Here is a 23,330-nt window from a genome sequence, read left to right as displayed (position 1 = left end):
AACTAGTAGTGCTGATCATAACACTTCTATTAAAATGCTTAAAGAAGTTATTTTTCCAAGGTTTGGAGTCCCTAGATATTTAATGACTGATGGTGGTTCACATTTTATTCATGGTGCTTTTCGTAAAATGCTTGCTAAATATGATGTTAATCATAGAATTGCATCTCCTTATCACCCACAGTCTAGTGGTCAAGTAGAATTGAGCAACAGAGAACTCAAAATAATTTTGCAAAAGACTGTTAATAGATCTAGAAAGAATTGGTCCAAGAAACTTGGTGATGCATTATGGTCCTATAGAACTGCATATAAAAATCCTATCGGTATGTCTCCGTATAAAATGGTCTATGGAAAAGCATGTCACTTACCTCTCGAACTAGAACATAAGGCTCATTGGGCTATTAAAGAGCTTAATTATGATTTCAAACTTGCGGGTGAGAAGAGGTTATTTGATATTAGCTCACTTGATGAATGGAGAACCCAAGCCTATGAAAATGCCAAGTTGTTTAAAGAAAAAGTTAAAAGATGGCATGACAAAAGGATACAAAAGCGTGAGTTTAATGTAGGTGACTATGTATTGCTATACAACTCTCGTTTAAGATTTTTTGCAGGAAAACTTCTCTCTAAATGGGAAGGTCCTTACGTTATCGAAGAGGTCTATCGTTCCGGTGCCATAAAAATCAACAACTTCGATGGCACAAATCCGAAGGTGGTGAACGGTCAAAGAATTAAACATTATATCTCAGGTAATCCTATAAATGTTGAAACCAATGTTATTGAAACCGTAACCCCGGAGGAATATATAAGGGACACTTTCCGGAACGTTTCAGACTCCGAAAAGGAATAGGTATGTGGTACGGTAAGTAAACCGACTCCAAAACAGTTCTAAGGGCAATTTTCTTCCAATTTGGAATATTTAGAAAAATATAAAAATAAGAGGCAGTCCGGGAAGGACACGAGGGTGGAGGGCGTGCCCTACCCCCGGGGCGCGCCCCCCTACCTCGTGGGCACCTCGTGTGCCCTTCGTACTCCGTTTTCTTACATGTTACGTATTTTGGTTGGTAAAAATTCATTATATAATCTCCCGGAGGTTTTGACTCCCGTATCACGCAATTAGCCTCTGCTTGTGTTTCGAGCTGTTGCTGCTCCAGATTAGAGCAAGATGTCTTCGCAAGAGTCAGTCGGGGAGAGCCGGGTGTCTCATCCAGCACCGGGATCAATGACAAAGAACAATGTTGACCACTTTGGGCCAGCAACGGAGGAAGATATGGAGGCTGATTTGAAGAGGATAGATGCCATGGAGGAGGATCAAGAAGTTACTTCCCACTTCCGAGCTGGATTCACAATGGGGGAACTGCAGAGCTCGACTATTCCAAACTCAGTTATCCCTTCCAATGTTAGATATCTTTCTTATGAGAATATGAAAAAGAGTGTCACTGGTTCTCCCGCCGCTATGCAGCACCCTTGGGTGCAGGGAGCATTGGCTGTTACAGGAAAACTTCGAAAGGAAATAATGGACCTCAAGCAGCAAGTCAATAAGCTCGAGGAGGAGAATCGTATCGTGAGGGGCATCATCGCCAAGAATATCACATCACCATCCCCGAAAAAGGAGACATAACCACATGGGCATGGGCACTCCCCTTGGCAACTGCCAAGCTTGGGGGAGTGCCCCGGTATCGTATCACCATCACTTTTATCTTTATGACTTTTCTTAGTTCGATCCTTTTGATAATATTTTGATCTAGTAGAATAAAAGTTCTTAGTATGATTTACTTGTGAGTTTTGCTTTATGATCCTTCTATGTAATCAAGTCCGTGAGCTATATAATAAAGATTAGTGTTGAGTCAAGGGCTTGATTATTTTGCCATGATCTTAAGTGAATAAAAGAAAAGAGAAAGAAATAAAAAGAAACAAAGAGATCATATGGATCTTATGGAGGGTAATGAGCTCACATAGAAAAAGTATGATGAATAAAAGTTGTTGAGAGTTGACAAACATAGTTATGGTCATCGTTGCAATTAATAGGAAGCAATAAAGAAAGAGAGGTCTTCACATATAAATATACTATCTTGGACATCTTTTATGATTGTGAGCACTCATTAAAATATGACATGCTAAAGAACTGACATTGGACAAGGAAGAGATACTACTAATATTGGACAAGGAACTGACATTGTTTTCTTACATTTGAGATAAATTATATTGTCTTGGATCATCCAACATGAATGAGCTTGTCATTTTCCTCATGCTAGCCAAATCCTTTGCACCAAGTAGAGATACTACTTGTGCTTCCAAACACCCTTAAACCGGTTTTGCCATGAGAGTCCACCATACCTACCTATGGATTGAGTAAGATCCTTCAAGTAAGTTGTCATCGGTGCAAGCAATAAAAATTGCTCTCTAAATATGTATGATTGATTGGTGTGGAGGAAATAAGCTTTATACGATCATGTGATATGGAAGAAATAAAAGTGACAGACTGCATAATAAAGGTCCATATCACAAGTGGCAATATAAAGTGACGTTCTTTCGCATTAAGATTTTGTGCATCCAACCATAAAAGCGCATGACAACCTCTGCTTCCCTCTGCGAAGGGCCTATCTTTTACCTTTATCTCCTACCTTACATCAGAGTCATGGTGATCGTCACCCTTCCTTTTTACATTTTATCTTTTGGCAAGCACAACATGTTGGAAAGATCCTGGTATATATGGCTAATTGGATGTGAGTTTTCATGAACTATTATTGTTGACATTACCCTTGAGGTAAAATGTTGGGAGGCAAAACTATAAGCCCCTATCTTTCTTTGTGTCCGACTAAAACTCCATACCCATAAGTATTGCGTGAGTGTTAGAAATTGTGAAAGACTAAATGATAGTTGAGTATGTGGACTTGCTGAAAAGCTCTTATATTGACTCTTTCCTATGTTATGACAAATTGCAATTGCATCAATGATTGAGATTATAGTTTGTTAGTTTTCAATGAAGTTTATGATTCATACTTGAAATTGTGATTGAATTGTTACTCTAGCATAAGAGATCATATGACAAGAATTATATAAGTTGTTGTTCTAAGAATGATCATGATGCCCTCATGTCCGTATTTTATTTTTATCGACACCTCTATCTCTAAACATGTGGACATATTTTTCGATTTCGGCTTTCTCTTGAGGACAAGCGAGGTCTAATCTTGGGGGAGTTGATACGTCCATTTTGCATCATGCTTTTATATCGATATTTATTGCATTATGGGTTGTTATTACACATTATGTCGCAATACTTATGCCTATTCTCTCCTATTTGACAAGGTTTACATAAAGAGGGAGAATGCCGGTAGCTGGGATTCTGGGCTGGAAAAGGAGCAAATATTAGAGACCTATTCTGCACAACTCAAAAGTCCTGAAACTTCACGGAAGACGTTTTCAGAATATATGAAAAATATTGAGCGCAAGAAGTTCACCAGGGGGGCCACACCCTGCCCACGAGGGTGGGGGGCGCGCCCCCTACCTCGTGGGCCCCCTGGGGGCGCTCCGATGGCCATCTTCTGCTATATGGAGTCTTTCGATGAGAAAAAATCATAAGCCATCTTTCTGGATGAGACTCCGCCTCCACGAGGCGGAACCTTGGCGGAACCAATCTAGGGCTCTGGCGGAGCTGTTCTGCCGGGGAAAGTTCCCTCCGGGAGGGGGAAATCATCACCATCGTCATCACCAACGCTCCTCTCATCGGGAGAGGGCAATGTCCATCAACATCTTCACCAGCACCATCTCCTCTCAAAACCCTAGTTCATCTCTTGTATCCAATTCTGGGATTGGTACCTGTGGGTTGCTAGTAGTGTTAATTAATCTTTGTAGTTGATGCTAGTTGGTTTATTTGGTGGAAGATCATATGTTCAGATCCTATATGCATATTAATACTATCGGGACCCTGATTCTAAGTCACACCGATCTAGCATGTAACACCTCATATCACTTTGCGGCCTCACACACGGTATTCCCACGGGTGTTGCCTTACCATTGCCCGGGACTGTTTGCGCCTTTTGGCTCACGTATATGATAGTGTCGCTAGCATCCATATGACAGAGAACCCGGGCCGACATGACTAGTCGTGAACCCAAAGTGGCACTAACTTACGGGGACAGGCATACATGAAACAACATCGAGCATGTCGGCCAGCAGCGTGTGAATCCGGGCTGTAGCAACTGGGCTAACAGGACTCCGGGAACCCGGGCTGTAGCAGGCTAGGCAGGACTCCGGATGTCACCGTGTGACATTTCCCCGAAGGGACAGACACAGGAACGAAGTGAATCACATGCCGGCCAGTCTAAGTGTTCCGGAGTTGTAGTGCTGGGCTAGCAGGACTCTGGTAAACCGGCTGTAGCACACTACCCTGGCTCGATGGAAGCACTAGACTACATTTCCCCATAAGAGAGGCTACCAAGGATAGACAACTAGGTAGTCAGATCCCACACATAGCAATACACGTCACACGTACGCATAACATGCAAGTATGTGCTGTACAACATGGCATCACAACATAACGCAAACTCATATATATAAAGGCCCAGAAGGGCCATATAGCATTAAATACAAACAAGGGTCACCTGACCCATCATTCAGAGCATACAAGCAACAAGCGGAAGCATTACATGTCTGAGTACAGACAACTACAAATGAAAAAGGCTGAAGAGCCTGACTATCTACAACATCCGATCAAGATCGTAGCTGAGGTAACAAGCTACGCATCGAAGTCCAAGCAGAACTACTAGCAAGACCGAAGTCTCCGCTACAAAAACATAAATAAAGTAACGTGAGTACAAAGGTACTCAGCAAGACTTACATCATATCCTAACATACATGCATTTGTATCAAGAAGGTAATGTGGGGTTTAGTTGCAGCAAGCCAGCTTTGACTCAGTGGCTATCCTGTTCTACGACTACGAGCAACTTCTTTGAGGTGAGGCAGCGCACAGGAGTCCACTAATCACCACATCAATACACTACTACGGATTCATCCCCGTCTCACTACGAGAAGGCCATCCATAGCACTCACACTTGTCTTGAGTATTTTAGAGTATCCACTTTAAGTTGTCTATGTACCACGTAAGCATCCAAAAAGTCCATAACCGAGGACACGGCTATTCGAATAGATCATGATAACCCTGCAGGGGTGTACTTCTTCACACACGCTCTCACCACTTATCGTCATGTACCTCGGCAACCTTCAAGCGGAAGCCTGGCGAGGGTGACGGCCACAACCTGACTAACCACACACGACTCTAATCCAGGTTTATCGCCTATTCAGGTTCCATCCGCAAGGAGATCCGACCGGGGTGTCGCTCACGGCCCCAAACGATGTGTGCAGGGTTCCCAAGCCCACCTCGCCGGATGGATGTACGCTTGGTACACCGTGCCACTTGTGCCTAGTCTGTCCCAAGCCCACCTGGCCGGGTGCCACTTGGTAGACTACTAACACTACCTACAAACACTAGAAACTATTTGTAACTCCTTGACAGAGACCAAGTCGGTTAATAAGTCAAGAGGGGTCGAGTTACCGGAACCCAATGTGTGGTAGTATCTAGTCATTGGAAAACATACACAGAACTCAGTGCTTAAGGACGGTTCCAGTGAGACAACCCACCATGTACTCCTACATGGACTCTCACCGCTACCTTTACCAAATCGTGTTCACACACTTAACTCTCAGCACTAGAACATATCGTAACACTCCAATTCATTCCCAATGAATCAGACCTGACACAACTCTAAGCAATAGCAGGCATGGCATGGTAGGAACACAACATGGCTCAATCAACTCCTACACATGCTAGTGGGTTTCAACTATTTACTGTGGCAATGACAGGTCATGCAAAGGAATGGGTTCAACTACCGCAGCATAAAGTAGCAGTTGATTCAATGTTGTCCTAATGCAATAAAAGAGAGCAGGAGCGAGAGAGTGGGATCATATCAGAATGAACAAGGGGGTTTGCTTGCCTGGTAGATCAACAAGGAAGGCACTGCTCCTCAGACAGGTACTCTGGAACTGTCTCCGGAGCAGGACCTATCGAGAAGGAACGATGTCGGAAATCAATACACAACCATATGCAACAATATGATGCATGAGCATGGCATGAAGATGTGATGTTGTTTGAGCTAATGCAACTAGCATTCATTTGGTTGAGGTCCATTTGAACCAAGGGTTCAAATGCAACTCCAAATTAAGCTCTTATATATGCCATTTATATGTTTTCACCTATACAGCAGGTATAAGTTGTTTTGTCTTGCATGAAACTGGTACAGATGGAAAGATTGTATTTTTCTGATAATTTTTGATATATAAATTATTTCAATCTGAGCTACGGTTGAATTTCTATGATTTTTTGAAGTTTGAATCATTTTCTGGAATTTCCTGATTAATTTTAAACCAGAAAATGAAATATTGCGTCAGCATTGCGTAATGCCTGCGTCAGCAAGTCAACTGTGGCTGACCAGGTCAAACCTGACCAGTGGGGTCCACTGGTCAGTCACACGGTGCTGTCTGGGTCACCGACAGGTGGGGTCAGGTCAACGGACACATCAGCAAGTCAACCTTGACGCGTGGGTCCCGCTGGATTATAAGCTAATTTAAACAAAAAATAAACCAAAGTTAATTAGGCGCAGGGCCCAGCTGTCGGTGTCACTAAAAGGGTTAATTAGCGGCGCCATTAGCCGCTAATGACGCTGCCACGTCGATACGGCCGGAGTTCAGCCGCCGGCGAGGTCAACGACGGCAGAACGGCTCGGGTTTCGCCCTCCGGCGACCAAACGCCGCGCGGAGGGGCTCTGTTGGTTCCTGGCGCTCATGCGCATCCGACGGAGGCGACGGGAGGTTGCGGGGCGGCGTAGCTCACCGGAGCGAGGCTCGCGGCGGCGGTCGGAGTTCGGTGGCGTGCAGCAGAGGGGCTAGAGGGCGGAGAAGGGCAGCGGAGTAGGGGGAACGACGGCGGGGCTCACAGGGGACCGGCGGGCGTCGTCGGGGAGCTCGGGGAAGGCTGGAGTCGTTGGGGCGGTGAGGACGATCTCCGGCGGCCGGAGATGAAGACGACGGTGCCGAGGATGAAGCGGAGCTCGCCCGGGTTGCTTTGCTCGGTGAGGAGGGAGAGGGGGTCGCGGCGGAGCTGGGAAGCATGTCGGGGAGGTGCGGCAGTGGCCGAGGCCACGGTGGCTGTGGACGGCGGCGACGGCGATTTCGGCCGCGAGAGAGGGAGCGAGGGGGAGGAGAGAATGGCACGGGAGAGAGCGAGAGAGGCTTGGGGGGGTGCATGGCGACGCGCGGGCGATCCAGGCGACGAGAGGGAGAAGCAGGAGGTGGCGGAAGACGTGGCCGCGGCTGGCTGCTATGCGGCCACGCAGCTGCTCCTACTGGTAGGAGCTTGAAGAAGCTCCTGGCAGTTGGGCTGGGCCGGCCTGCTGGGCCGCTGGGCCAGGTCAGGCTGCACAGGGCTGCAGGTAAGCGCCAGGTAAGCTTTTTCTATTTTTGTTTCTGTTTTCTATTTTTCTGACATTTGTTTTGATTTAATAAAATACTAAATCATTTTATTTACTTATACCAATTTTTGCAGGAGCTAGTGGTATTATTCCAGAGCTCCTCAACAACTAACATAATTTTTGGACATATATTAGATATATAACAAATATATATCCAAAGCAAATAATTATTCATTAAATCCAAATTCCCAAAGTAATTATCTATGAGCTCCTAATAATACTGGTTTGATTTTTATCTCTGTCCAATATTTTCAGAGAGCAACATGAACATTTTCTTGGAGCCTTTTGGAGCACTTCTTATTTGGTCATTTCCAGAGATGATTCTGAGGGTTTCACAAATCCTCATTTCAAATTTAAATGGAATTTAAACATGATGCACACATGAAGGGCTAGCCTAGGTCATACCAGAACTAGGGGTGTGACAACTCGCCCCCACTCGAAAGAATCTCGTCCCGAGATTCAGGAGTTGGCGGAAAGAAAGTGGGGTACTCCAGTCGAAGACGATCTTCACGCTCCCAGGTAGCTTCTCTCTCGAAATGATGAGACCACTGAACCTTGAGAAACTTGATGTTATGACGTCGAGTGACACGCTCTGCTTGATCCAGAATGCGGACGGGGTACTCTCGATAAGTGAGGTTATCTTGGAGATCAAGCATTTCGTGGTCCACTCCGCAGATGGAATCCGAGAAGCAACGCCTGAGTTGATAGACGTGGAACACGTCATGAACTTGAGAAAGGTGTGACGGTAGTTCCAACTGGTAGGCAACCTCTCCTCTTTTAGCGAGAATGCGAAAAGGACCAACGTAACATGGAGCCAACTTGCCCTTGATACCGAAACGATGGGTACCCTTCAAAGGGGTAACCCGAAGGTAAACCTTGTCGCCAACTTCATAAGCCACTTCCTTATGACGACGGTCATACTGGCTCTTTTGACGAGATTGGGCTGTTTTCAAATTCTCACGAATGATGCGAACTTGCTCTTCTGCTTCCTGAATCATATCCGGTTCAAAGAATTGTCTTTCACCGGTTTCTGACCAGTTCAAAGGTGTTCGACATCTTCGTCCATACAGAATCTCAAAAGGAGCTTTCTTGAGACTGGATTGGTAGCTATTGTTATAAGCAAACTCAGCGAAAGGAAGACACTTCTCCCAATCCATACCGAATGAGATAACGCAAGCTCTAAGCATGTCTTCGAGGATTTGGTTGATCCTTTCCACCTGACCACTTGATTGAGGGTGGAAAGCGGTACTGAAGGAAAGATGGGTGCCCATGGCAGTTTGGAAACTCTCCCAGAAATGAGAAGTGAAAAGACTACCACGGTCTGAATTGATCTCTAGTGGAACACCATGAAGTGTAACTATTCGAGAAATATATAAGTCAGCGAGCTGACTAGCGGTGATATTCTCTCGAATAGGTAGGAAGTGAGCCACTTTGGAAAGACGATCAATGACTACGAATATAGCATTATTCCCTTTCTTGGTCCTGGGAAAGCCGGTGATGAAGTCCATACCAACCTTATCCCATTTCCATTCAGGAATAGCTAAAGGCTGAAGGGTGCCAGCAGGTCTCTAATGTTCTGCCTTAACGCGACGACAAACGTCATAGTTAGCAATGAACTCAGCGATTTCTCTCTTCATCCTAGTCCACCAGAACCTCTGGCGTAGGTCTTGATATATCTTAGTACTAACGGGATGAATTGTGAGAGGAGATTCATGCGCCTCCTTAAGGATCAGTTGTCGAAGATGCTCCTTCTTGGGGACCACCAGGCGGTTTCCGAAGAAAACAACACCTCGATCATCTAATGAGAAACTACCAGAAATACCCTTGGCAATGTTTCTCTTGATCCGGGTAATCCCCGTATCATACTTCTGATCAGTAATGATCTGATCCTCAAGGGTAGGTTTCGCCACCAAGGTAGAAAGGAATCCGTGAGGAGCAATGTGAAGGTTAAGCTTACATAATTCCTCATGGAGAAGTGGCTGGCCCTGTTACAACATGAGATTGTTGCAATAGGACTTACGACTTAGTGCATCAGCCATGACATTCCCCTTGCCTGGGGTGTAGGTAATTCCTAAGTCGTAATCTGAGATCAACTCCAACCAACGTCTTTGCCTAAGGTTCAAATCTGGTTGGGTGAAGATGTACTTGAGACTCTGGTGGTCGGTGTATATCTCGCAACGTTTACCAAGAAGGTAATGTCGCCAGGTCTTAAGTGCATAGACTACGGCTGCAAGCTCTAGATCATGTGTAAGATAATTCTCCTCATGTGGATGCAACTGTCGAGATGCATAGGCAATCACATGGCGATCTTGCATAAGGATGCAACCTAGTTCCTGTCGTGAGGCGTCGCAGTAGATAACAAAGTCTTTAGTGAAATCCGGTGGCACAAGTACGGGAGCAGAAGTCAGGCGTCTTTTCAGTTCCTGAAAACTGTACTCACACTGTGGGGACCACTCAAACTTTTTATCTTTCTTGAGAAGTTCCGTGAGAGGTTTGGCCACTTTGGAGAAGTTCTCAACGAAGCGGCGACAATAACTGGCTAGGCCAAGGAAACTCCTAACTTGCTTAACCGTTACAGGTGGAGTCCAATCAAGAACGGCTTGAACTCTTTTGGGATTGACAGCAATGCCCTTACCAGAGATTACGTGGCCGAGATAGGTCACTTCTGGCAACCAAAATTCGCACTTGGAGAACTTGGCGTAAAGGCGGTGTTCTCTGAGTTTTTCTAACACAAGTCTAAGATGTTCGGCATGCTCTTCCTCGTTCTTCGTGTAAATAAGGATATCATCGAGGTAAACCACGACGAACTTATCTAGGTACTCCATGAAGATCGAGTTCATCAAGCGGGAGAATGTAGCTGGAGCATTGGTTAAACCAAAGGACATGACAGTGTACTCGTACTGGCCATAACGAGTGACGAAAGCCATCTTAGGAATGTCCCCATTTATAATCTTGATTTGGTGGTAGCCTAACCTCAAAGCCGTCTTGGAAAAGACTAAGGATCCAGCGAGCTGATCATACAGGTCGTTGATCCTAGGAAGCGGATACTTGTTCTTTATCGTGACCAAGTTAACGGGAGATAATCTACAACCATTCGGTCCGTACCATCCTTCCTCTTGACGAAGAGAACGGGGCAAGCCCAGGGAGAAGAACTAGGACGGATGAAACCCTTTTGCAAGGACTCATCGAGTTGTTTCTTAAGCTCGGCTAGTTCTAAGGGTGCCATCTTGTAAGGTCTCCTAGAAATTGGGGCGGTTCCTGGGATAAGATCTATGAAGAACTCTACATCCCTGTCAGGTGGAATACCTGGCATTTCTTCTGGAAAGACATCCGGAAAGTCATGGACTACCGGAATATCCTCAAGGTCTGGAAGAGGGCTGGCATTAAGAGAATAAAGCTGACGCTTTGCAATTCTGGTAGAGACAGTGACTATCTTGCCAGAGGGGTGTGTGAGCTGAACAGACCTAGTGTAACAATCAATCTTGTCATAATGAGCTTTCATCCAGTCCATAGCCAAGATGATGTTAATATCTGAAGACTTAGGAGATATCAAGGAAGCTAGGAATACAAGTCTGTCAACATGTATTTAATTGCCATAACTTATCCTAGAAGTTTGCCACTTGGATCCAGGAGTTTGAATGAGTAGTGGGGAGGGCATATCACAAAATGACATGTCATGCAAACGGGCATAACTTTCGGAAATGAAGGAGTGAGATGCCCCAGTATCGAATAGAACCGAAGTTGGGTGACAGTTGACAAGGAGTGTACCAAGAACGACATTTGGATCATCATGAGCGTCTTTAGCTGAGACGTGATGCACACCTCCAAGTTCAGTGGGAGCTGACTTGGCACTGATCATCTGGTGTGAAGGCTTACTACCACGGCCAACAGACTTCTCGGGCTGGGGTGGAGCAACACGGGTCTGAGTGAAAATACGGGCAATGTGGCCTGGCTCTCCGCACTTGTAACAGATCTTGGAGGTAGGACAAGGACCCGCATTGACAAGTGGTCTACCAATAGGCATGGGTGTAGCATATGGTTGAACTGGGTGAGGTGCCACACAAGAAGGCCTTGGTGTATAACCGGGTGGAAGAGCGGAGTTCGGAACCCAAATCCGGCGCTTCTGAGAACTAGAACCGGAGGAAGAACCCAAATCATGGATGTGCTTACGAGACTCCTCGTATGTGAGTTGAGCTGTCTCCGCATTAATGGCCTTGTTCGCAAGAGCCTGGATTGTATTGCAATGGTGCAAGTGGAGATCACGACGCAACTTGGGGTTGAGACCCTTCCGGAACCTAGCCTGCTTCTTGGCGTCCGTGGACACTTCTTCTGTAGCATAGCGGGCGAGGTTCTCAAACTCTCTACTGTAAGCATCAACAACCATCTTACCCTGGGTGAAACTACAGAACTCTTCTCTCTTGCGATCGATGAGGGCTTCAGGAATGTGATGCTCGCGAAAAGCCTCAGTGAAATCTCTCTAGGTAGGAATCTGACCAACTGGAAGCATAGCCTCATAGTTCTGCCACCAAAGACTAGCAGGACCTTCCAGGTGATATGCGGCATAGGTGACCTTGTCACCTTCAGCTACGTTTGCAGAACGGAGCTTGTGTGTGATACTACAGAGCCAGTCATCTGCATCGAGTGGTTCAATGGAATGATGGAAGGTTGGTGGTTTCAGACCAATGAAATCCTGGATGGTCGCTGACTCTTTGCACTGGGGTGCGGTGTTCTCCTCGATATGTGCTAACAAGCGGTTAGACTCACGCTTGTTCATCTCAACCTCTAACATGAACTTTGCCAACGAAGAATGGTCGGGAGGATCCTCCTCATCCCTACCACCTCCGTGGTTCAGGCAACGAGCAACAGAACTTCGGTTAACTGACGACATCCTGAGAAGCGGAACCAAGGACGAGGTCAACAACAACTATAGGTTGCAACATGTAGCACAAGGAAAATTAGTATCTCTTAAACTCCTAGGACAATTCCGGCAGCATAACGGCAGTAAAATGCTCAAAACGAGACATTCTGCAAAAGACGGGGTAGCACCAATCTCAACATCATCACTCAAGGTCTGAGATATTACTAAACAGACTACACCGGAAGTACTTGAAAACTGGAATATGACTCTGATCAACCAATCCTAAGAGACTACGGAGTAGTAACACGTGATCCTAATAGACAGAGAAGAAAGCCTAGTTCCTTAGCCCCGTAGGAAAGATAGGATGACTCAGATCAGAAGGGCATGAGATATAAGGAGTAAAAAGAGCCTTAAGTTCCCTTCACAATACATTCCCTTACATAACTAAATAATTTCTAGACTCAACTTCGACCAGGTTGGCTTGGAAATCCTACAGGCAGTCAGGCTCTGATACCAAAGCTGTCGGGACCCTGATTCTAAGTCACACCGATCTAGCATGTAACACCTCATATCACTTTGCGGCCTCACACACGGTATTCACACGGGTGTTGCCTTACCATGGCCCGGGACCGTTTGCGCCTTTTGGCTCACGTATATGATAGTGTCGCTAGCATCCATATGACAGAGAACCCGGGCCGACATGACTATTCGTGAACCCAAAGTGGCACTAACTTACGGGGACAGGCATACATGAAACAACATCGAGCATGTCGGTCAGCAGCGTGTGAATCCGGGCTATAGCAACTGGGCTAAGAGGACTCTGGGAACCCGGGCTGTAGCAGGCTAGGCAAGACTCCGAATGTCACCGCGTGACATTTCACCGAAGGGACAGACACATGAACGAAGTGAATCACATGCCGGCCAGTCTAAGTGTTCCGGAGCAGTAGTGCTGGGCTAGCAGGACTCCGGTAAACCGGGTGTAGCGGACTACCCTGGCTCGGTGGAAGCACTAGACTACATTTCCCCATAAGAGAGGCTACCAAGGATAGACAACTAGGTTGTCGGATCCCACACATAGCAATACACGTCACACGTACGCATAACATGCAAGTATGTGCTGTACAACATGGCATCACAACATAACGCAAACTCATATAGATAAAGGCCCAGAAGGGCCACATAGCATTAAATACAAACAAGGGTCACCTGACCCATTATTCAGAGCATACAAGCAACAAGCGGAAGCATTACATGTCTGAGTACAGACAACTACAAATGAAAAAGGCTGAAGAGCCTGACTATATACAACATCCGATCAAGATCGTAGCTGAGGTAACAAGCTACGCGTCGAAGTCCAAGCAGAACTACTAGTAAGACCGGAGTCTCCGCTGCAAAAACATAAATAAAGTAATGTGAGTACAAAGGTATTCAGCAGGACTTACATCAGATCCTAACATACATGCATTTGTATCAAGAAGGTAATGTGGGGTTTAGTTGCAGCAAGCCAGCTTTGACTCAGTGGCTATCCTGTTCTACGACTACGAGAAACTTCTTTGAGGTGAGGCAGCGCACACGAGTCCACTAATCACCACATCAATACACTACTATGGATTCATCCCCGTCTCACTACGAGAAGGCCATCCATAGCACTCACACTTGTCTTGTGCATTTTAGAGTATCCACTTTAAGTTGTCTATGTACCACGTAAGCATCCAAAAAGTCCATAACCGAGGACACGGCTATTCGAATAGATCATGATAACCCTGCAGGGGTGTACTTCTTCACACACGCCCTCGCCACTTATCACCATGTACACGTCATGTACCTCGGCAACCTTCAAGCGGAAGCCTAGCGAGGGTGTTGGCCATGACCTGACTAACCACACATGACTCTAATCCAGGTTTATCGCCTATTCGGGTTCCATCCGCAAGGAGATTCGGCCGGGGTGTCGCTCACGGCCCCAAACGATGTGTGCAGGGTTCCCAAGCCCACCTCACCGGATGGATGTACGCTTGGTACACTGTGCCACTTGTGCCTAGTCTGTCCCAAGCCCACCTGGCCGGGTGCCACTTGGTAGACTATTAACACTACCTACAAACAATAGAAACTATTTGTAACTCCTTGACAGAGACCAAGTCGGTTAATAAGTCGAGAGGGGTCGAGTTACCGGAACCCAATGTGTGGTAGTATCTAGTCATTGTACAACATACACAGAACTCAGTGCTTAAGGACGGTTCCAGTGAGACAACCCACCATGTACTCCTACATGGCCTCACACCGCTACCTTTACCAAATCGTGTTCACACACTTAACTCTCAGCACCAGAACATATCGTAACACTCCAATTCATTCCCAATGAATCAGACCTGACACAACTCTAAGCAATAGCAGGCATGGCATGGTAGGAACACAACATGGCTCAATCAACTCCTACACATGCTAGTGGGTTTCAACTATTTACTGTGGCAATGACAGGTCATGCAAAGGAATGGATTCAACTACCGCAGCATAAAGTAGCAGTTGATTCGATGTTGTCCTAATGCAATAAAAGAGAGCAGGAGCGAGAGAGTGGGATCATATTGAAATGAACAAGGGGGTTTGCTTGCCTGGTAGATCAACAAGGAAGGCACTGCTCCTCAGACAGGTACTCTGGAACTGTCTCCGGAGCAGGACCTATCGAGAAGGAACGATGTCGGAAATCAATACACAACCATATGCAATAATATGATGCATGAGCATGGCATGAAGATGTGATGTTGTTTGAGCTAATGCAACTAGCATTCATTTGGTTGAGGTCCATTTGAACCAAGGGTTCAAATGCAACTCCAAATTAAGCTCTTATATATGCCATTTATATGTTTTCACCTATACAGCAGGTATAAGTTGTTTTGTCTTGCATGAAACTGGTACAGATGGAAAGATTGTATTTTTCTGATAATTTTTCATATATAAATTATTTCAATCTGAGCTACGGTTGAATTTCTATGATTTTTTGAAGTTTGAATCATTTTCTGGAATTTCCTGATTAATTTTAAACCAGAAAAATGTAATATTGCTTCAGCATTGCGTCATGCCTGCGTCAGCAAGTCAACTGTGGCTGACCAGGTCAAACCTGACCAGTGGGGTCCACTGGTCAGTCACACGGTGCTGTCTGGGTCACCGACAGGTGGGGTCAGGTCAACGGACACATCAGCAAGTCAACCTTGACGCGTGGGTCCCGCTGGATTATAAGCTAATTTAAACAAAAAATAAACCAAAGTTAATTAGGCGCAGGGCCCAGCTGTCGGTGTCACTGAAAGGGTTAATTAGCGGCGCCATTAGCCGCTAATGACGCTGCCACGTCAATACGGCCGGAGTTCAGCCGCCGGCGAGGTCAACGACGGCAGAACGGCTCGGGTTTCGCCCTCCGGCGACCAAACGCCGCGCGGAGGGGCTCTGTTGGTTCCTGGCACTCATGCGCATCCGACGGAGGCGACGGGAGGTTGCGGGGGCGGCGGAGCTCGCCGGAGCGAGGCTCGCGGCGGCGGCCGGAGTTCGGTGGCGTGCGGCAGAGGGGCTAGAGGGCGCAGAAGGGCAGGGGAGTAGGGGGAACGACGGCGGGGCTCACAGGGGACCGGCGGGCGTCGTCGGGGAGCTCGGGGAAGGCTGGAGTCGGCGGGGCGGTGAGGACGATCTCCGGCGGCCGGAGATGAAGGCGACGGCGCCGAGGATGAAGCGGAGCTCGCCCGGGTTGCTTTGCTTGGTGAGGAGGGAGAGGGGGTCGCGGCGGAGCTGGGAAGCGTGTCGGGGAGGTGCGGAAGTGGCCGAGGCCACGGTGGCTGTGGACGGCGGCGACGGCAATTTTGGCCGCGAGAGAGGGAGCGAGGGGGAGGAGAGAATGGCACGGGAGAGAGCGAGAGAGGCTTGGGGGGTGCGTGGCGACGCGCGGGCGATCCAGGCGACGAGAGGGAGAAGCAGGAGGTGGCGGAAGACATGGCCACGGCTGGCTGCGATGCGGCCACGCAGCTGCTCCTACTGGCAGGATCTTGAAGAAGCTCCTGGCAGTTGGGCTGGGCCGGCCTGCTGGGCCGCTGGGCCAGGTCAGGCTGCACAGGGGCTGCAGGTAAGCGCCAGGTAAGCTTTTTCTATTTTTGTTTCTGTTTTCTATTTTTTTGACATTTGTTTTGATTTAATAAAATACTAAATCATTTTATTTACTTATGCCAATTTTTGCAGGAGCTAGTGGTACTATTCCAGAGCTCCTCAACAACTAACATAATTTTTGGACATATATTAGATATATAACAAATATATATCCAAAGCAAATAATTATTCATTAAATCCAAATGCCCAAAATAATTATCTATGAGCTCCTAATAATATTGGTTTGATTTTTATCTCTGTCCAATATTTTCAGAGAGCAACATGAACATTTTCTTGGAGCCTTTTGGAGCACTTCTTTTTTGGTCATTTCCAGAGATGATTCTGAGGGTTTCACAAATCCTCATTTCAAATTTAAATGGAATTTAAACATGATGCACACATGAAGGGCTAGCCTAGATCATACCAGAACTAGGGGTGTGACAAATACCCCTCTGATTATGAACATGAATATGCTTTGTGAGTAGTTACGTTTGTTCCTGAGGACATGGGAGAAGTCTTGCTATTAGTACTCATGTGAATTTGGTATTCGTTCAATATTTTGATGAGATGTATGTTGTCTCTCCTCTATTGGTGTTATGTGAACGTCGACTACATGACACTTCACCATTATTTGGGCCTAGAGGAAGGCATTGGGAAGTAATAAGTAGATGATGGGTTGCTAGAGTGACAGAAGCTTAAACCCTAGTTTATGCGTTGCTTCGTAAGGGGCTGATTTGGATCCATATGTTTCATGCTATGGTTAGGTTTAACTTAATACTTTTGTTGTAGTTGCGGATGCTTGCAATAGAGGTTAATCATAAGTGGGATGCTTGTCCAAGTAAGGACAGTACCCAAGCACCGGTCCACCCACATACCAAATTATCAAAGTACCGAACGTGAATCATATGAAGCGATGAAAACTAGCTTGACGATATTCCCATGTGTCCTCGGGAGCGCTTTACATCATATAAGAGTTTGTCCAGGCTTGTCCTTTGCTAAAAAAAGGATTGGGCCATCTTGCTGCACCTTATTTACTTTTATTACTTGCTCTCGTTACAAATTATCCTATCACAAAACTATCTGTTACCTATTATTTCAGTGCTTGCAGAGAATACCTTGCTGAAAACTGCTTATCATTTCCTTCTGCTCCTCGTTGGGTTCGACACTCTTACTTATCGAAAGGACTACGATAGATCCCCTATACTTGTGGGTCATCACCCTCCACCCCTTCTTCCTCAGAGGAGAGAGCCATCAGAACGTGCCTACACTTCCACCATTCATTATCTGAGAGAGAACCACCTACTCATGTGTTGAGATCAAGAGATTCCATTCCTAACATTTGAACCTTGATTTGTAGCCTTTCCTAAGTTGTTTTCCACTCAAACCGAGAGAGAGTTGAGTGTTGGGGAGACTATCATTTGAAGCACAAGAGCAAGGAGTTCATCATCAACACACCATCTATTACCTTTTGGAGAGTGGTGTCTCCTATATGGTTAGGTGTCGCTTGGGAGCCTCCAACATGATGTGGAGTTGAACCAAGAAGTTTGAAAGGGAAGGGAGATCGCCTACTTCGTGAAGATCTACCCGAGTGAGGCAAGTCCTTCGTGGACGATGGCCATGGTGGGATAGTCAAGGTTGCTTCTTCATGGACCCTTCATGGGTGGAGCCTCCGTCGACTCACGCAGCCATTACCCTTCATGGGTTGAATTCTCCATCAACGTGGATGTATGATATCACCACCTATCGGAACCACGCCATAAATCTTCGTGTCCCCATTGCGTTTGCCTTCTCCAAACCCTTCTCTTTACTTACATGTGCTATGTCTTACTTTCCGCTGCAACACTCTTAGACTTGCATGTGTGGGGTGTTGCTTGACTTGTCATAATTGTTAAAATCTATGTACAACTAAAATTGGGAAAATTTTGGGTTTTATTTGGTCAAGTAGTCTAATCACCCCCCTCTAGACATACTTTCGATCCTACACGGTGTCCTAGCCCAGTTGCCTTCCACCACGCGATTCCCGGCTTGGTAGGACGGACAGAGGACCCCTAGGTCCGTTGCCTCCAAGGACACATTGTGTAGCCCCTGGCATTGATGTGGAAGACTTCAGAAGATTTGTTGTACTAGACAAATATATTGGAGCAGTGGAGCACTCTATCTACCTGACGGAACCGATTAGGATCTGTAATCCTACGACCCCTGGTATGTGTTAGAGTCAGCCATCCGATGGAGCCGCATCGTGATGAACAACATGGATTACATGTCAAGCAGCTACCAAATAGATAGTTTCCATCTCTGTTGGTCTATTCTTATTGTACACAAACTCTGTAATTTCTGGTTGCATATATATGCGAGGAGGTTGTATTGTGGCTCGCATTGAGCCGCTCGGTGTATTACAATTTACATGTTATCAGGCCACATCGTTCCTCTCCTATCAACACTCGATCTCCAAACCTAATCGCGGCTATGGTGTTGATGTAGAAGCCCTCCGTGATCGATTCCCCCTCCGGCAGAGCGCCGGAAAAGGCCCGAAGATGGGATCTCACGGGTACAGAAGGTTGCGGTGGTGGAAATAGGGTTTCGTGGTGCTCTTGGATGTTTTCGGGGTATATGGTTATATATAGGAGGAAGAAGTACGTCGGTGGAGCTGCGAGGGGCCCATGAGGGTGGGGGCGCGCCTACCCCCTGGGTGCGCCTCCCTGCCTCGTGGCCTCCTCGCTTCTTTCTTGACGTCCACTCCAAGTCTCCTGGATCACGTTTGTTCCAAAAATAACTCTCCCGGAGGTTTCATTCCGTTTGGATTCCGTTTGATATTCCTTTTCTGCGAAACACTAAAATAGGCAAAAAAACAGCAATTTGCACTGGGCCTTTGGTTAGTAGGTTAGTCCCAAAAATATTATAAAAAGGTAAATTAAAGCCCATTAAACATCCAAAACAGATAATATAACAGCATGGAACAATCAAAAATTATAGATACTTTGGAGACGTATCAGCTACCATGAATGATGACGACCTAAAGAAGCTCGAAGAGGAGCTCAAGCAATGCGAGTCCATCATCAAAACTCGCGGGGAAGAACTCCAGCGTCCTAGCAAGAAGTGCAGCAAGATAGTTCTCGCATACACCCCTGCACCTATTCCTGCACTGTCCTCCTATGCTGCTTCAATCAAGACATATGTTCCCGTCACTCTTGATCTTTAGGACTCCAACTACGCCAAGTGGCAGGAGCTTTTTCTCGCGGCCCTCGGGCGCTACTGCCTCTCCAGGCATGTCGGCGGCGCCACCGACGCCACCCCCTCCGACACGTCGCCTACCTCGGATTGGGGATGCGATGACTACATGGTGCTCTCCTGGATCTACGGCTCAATCTCCATCAAGATCTTAGGCATCATCATGGATCCCGGCTCCACAACACGGCAAGTCTGGGACTCCAATGCCAACCTCTTCAACGACAATAAGAAAAGCTGAACGTTAGCCCTCGATGCTGAGTTCCGCAACACTCCACAAGGGGACATGTCTGTCCATGACAACTGCGCCAAACTCAAGTCTCTTGCCGATACTCTCAGCGATGTCGGCCAACCTATATCCGATGAGACGCTCGTCCTCATGGTGCTTCGTGGCCTCAACGAACAATTCATCCATCTTCGGTCTTTTCTACTGTTCCAGGTGCCGTTCCCATCCTTCCTGCAGACACGTTCCACTCTCGTCCTCAAGGAGACGCAGAAAAATATGGACGCCAAGAATGTTGGGACAACCGCACTATGGGCAAGCGGCAATAGCATGCTCTCACATGCTGGCAGGGAGCGTGCACCTTCTTCTGGCCGCAGCACTGGCTAAAACGGCAGTGACTCATACAATGCCGCCTCACACTCCACCATGCCCTACCGCAACCCTGGCATGGCAGTGGAAACGGTGAAATCCGTGGACATGGAGGCGTCCGCGGACGAGGCCGTGACAATCCCTGGATGTTCAACCCATGGACCGGCCTCCCGACTCATGCTCAATAACAGTAGCGTACTCCCTCCACACCGTGGCAGCCCCGCTGGTGTCCTCCCAACACTGGCTTCCTTGGTCCTCACCCAAGTGCTACTCCTTTCCAGGCATACATTGCATATGGTCAACAACACACCAACAATGGTGGCATGATGCCGTCACCATCTACAAGCTATCCAGGAGGTCACTAGCAACTTGATCCAACCTTGTTGAACGCACTTCAGAACATGTAGCTTCTTGGCAATCAAGAGTGGTACATGGACTCTGGAGCATCATCCCATATGGCATCTGATCATGGTATTCTCTCCTCCTCCCAACCCTCCTCTTCTCACACCATCACTGTTGGTAATGGTGCCTCCCTTCCCATCTCTCACATCAGCACAGACACCCTGCCCTCTCTTTCGAAACCTTTATATCTTAATAATGTTCTTGTCGTGCCACATATCATCAAAAATCTTCTTTCTATTCGCAAACTTACTACTGATAATTTTGTTTCAATAGAATTTGACCCTTGGTTTTTTTTCCTGTGATGGCACTTCTCTCTATTAATTAATTAGCTACCTAACGCAATATATGAAACACCCCAAAATTAACCATACAAAACCCCCCAACCCCCCTTCAGAAAAAAACAAAAACCATAGCCCCTGAAATGTTGACGCGTGGTAGCTTATTGGTCCCGGTTGGTGCTACCAACCAGGACAAAAGGCCCCCCTGCCAGGGCAAGCCGCAGCGGCCACGTGGAGCCCCATCTGTCTCGGTTCGTACCGACCCTTTAGTCCCGGTTCCCCAACCGGGACAAATGGGCCTTACGAACCAGGACAAATGACCCTTTTTCTACTAGTGCATACTCCCTCCACACCATGGCAGCCCCGCTAGTGTGCTCCCAACACTGGCTTCCTTGGTCCTCACCCCAGTGCTACTCCTTTCCAGGCATACATTGCATATGGTCAACAACACACCAACAATGGTGGCATGATGCCGTCACCATCTACAAGCTATCCAGGAGGTAACCAGCAACTTGATCCAGCCTTGTTGAATGCACTTCAGAACATGTAGCTTCTTGGCAATCGAGAGTGGTACATGGACTCCGGAGCATCATCCCATATGGCATCCGATCATGGTATTGTCTCCTCATCCCAACCCCCCTCTGCTCACAACATCATTGTTGGTAACGGTGCCTCCCTTCCCATCTCTCACATCAGCACACAAACCCTGCCCTCTCTTTCGAAACCTTTATATCTTAACAATGTTCTTGTCGTGCCACATATCATCAAAAATCTTCTTTCCGTTCGTAACCTTACCACTGATAATTTTGTCTCAATAGAATTTGACCCTTGGTTTTTTCTTCTGTGATGGCACTTCCCACAAGGATCAAGATTCTTCGATGCAATAGCTCCGGACCACTCTACCCAGTATGTTATCCCACACCCGCCAAAGCACATGTCATCACCATCACCCTCAACCTTTGGCATCACTAACTAGGACATCTCGGTCATCACACCATTAAGCGCCTTCAAGGTTCTCGCCATATCTCCTACAATAAAGTCATGTCGTCCCTTTGTCATGCCTGTCAGCTTGGGAGATATGTTAGATTACCCTTTTATCCATCTGTCTCTTATACTAGCAAACCTTTTGCATTATTACAATGTGACCTTTGGACTTCTCCCATTCCAAGTATGTCTGGATTTGCCTATTATCTTATAATTGTCGATGATTTCACTCATTATTTTTGGACTTTCCCACTGCACAAGAAATCTGATGTCTATGTAACACCTCTCACCTGCCATGCTTACGCTCGCACTCAATTTAATCTATCTATTTTAGCTTTCCAATGCGACAATGGACGAGAGTTTGACATTACGAAAAGAGATACTTTTTGTGCCTCTCACGATATTCTTCTTCGCTTCTCCTGTCCATACACCTCTCAGCAAAACAGCAAGGCTGAACGAGCTTTTCGCACCACCAACAATGTCATATGTACCCTTCTGGTTCAAGCTTCTCTCCCCCATCCTTGTAGGCCGAAGCACTACACACTGCCACCTTTCTTATAAACATTAGACCGACGTCATCTACCAAATTTATCACACCGTATGAAACTCTTCTTGGTTCGTCACCGCCATATGACTCACTTCGTGTGTTTGGTTGCCTCTGTTACCCTGACACTACATCCACCTCTACCAACAAACTATCCCTACGCTCCACAATATGCATCTTTCTTGGCTACCCGACAGGCCATAGAGGTTATTGGTGTCTTGATTTAACCACGCGACGGATCATCATCTCTCGTCATGTGGTTTTTGATGAGTCCTCCTCCCCTTATGCATCCGCCCCAATTCCTAATCCACCACATTGCACCAAAAAATTTGACCCACCTGAACCAATCCATCCGCTTGTTCCCCCTGCCATGCACGCATCCGCTCCACCCGCGCCCGCTATGCAAGCGCCTAACACCCCCACCAACGCCTCCTCCTTCGAGCTAGTATTCAACACCGCCTACTAGCACCCCACTCGCTTCTCCACCATTGGGATCTTCCTCCACTCGCGGGGTGCATCCTAGCCCACCTGGCTCGCCATCCCCTACCCCCATACGACCATCTACTCCACCACTGGCCGGATTCCTCCACCCATCAACCGCCTTAACCTCTCTTCTATTGCTTCTTCTCCACTCCCACACAACTATCATATGGCACTACTGAAGGAAATATGCTCTAGAGGCAATAATAAAGTTATTATTTATTTCCTTATATCATGATAAATGTTTATTATTCATGCTAGAATTGTATTATCCGGAAACATAATACTTGTGTGAATACATAGACAAACTAAATGTCACTAGTGT

General features: G+C 46.8%; 1 pseudogene; it reads left to right on the top strand.

Annotated features, from left to right (window-relative positions):
* The first annotated feature begins 19,498 nt into the window (after window positions 1–19,498).
* On the top strand, window positions 19,499–21,884 carry LOC147972475 (uncharacterized; annotated as a pseudogene).
* The last annotated feature ends 1,446 nt before the right edge of the window (window positions 21,885–23,330 follow it).

This window comes from Triticum urartu, chromosome 5A, assembly GCF_056163025.1.
Source record: "Triticum urartu cultivar PI428250 chromosome 5A, HENAU_Tu73, whole genome shotgun sequence".
Taxonomy (NCBI): Eukaryota; Viridiplantae; Streptophyta; class Magnoliopsida; order Poales; family Poaceae; genus Triticum; species Triticum urartu.
Note: the sequence above shows the minus strand (reverse complement) of the source record. Positions and strands in the feature narration are given on the sequence as shown.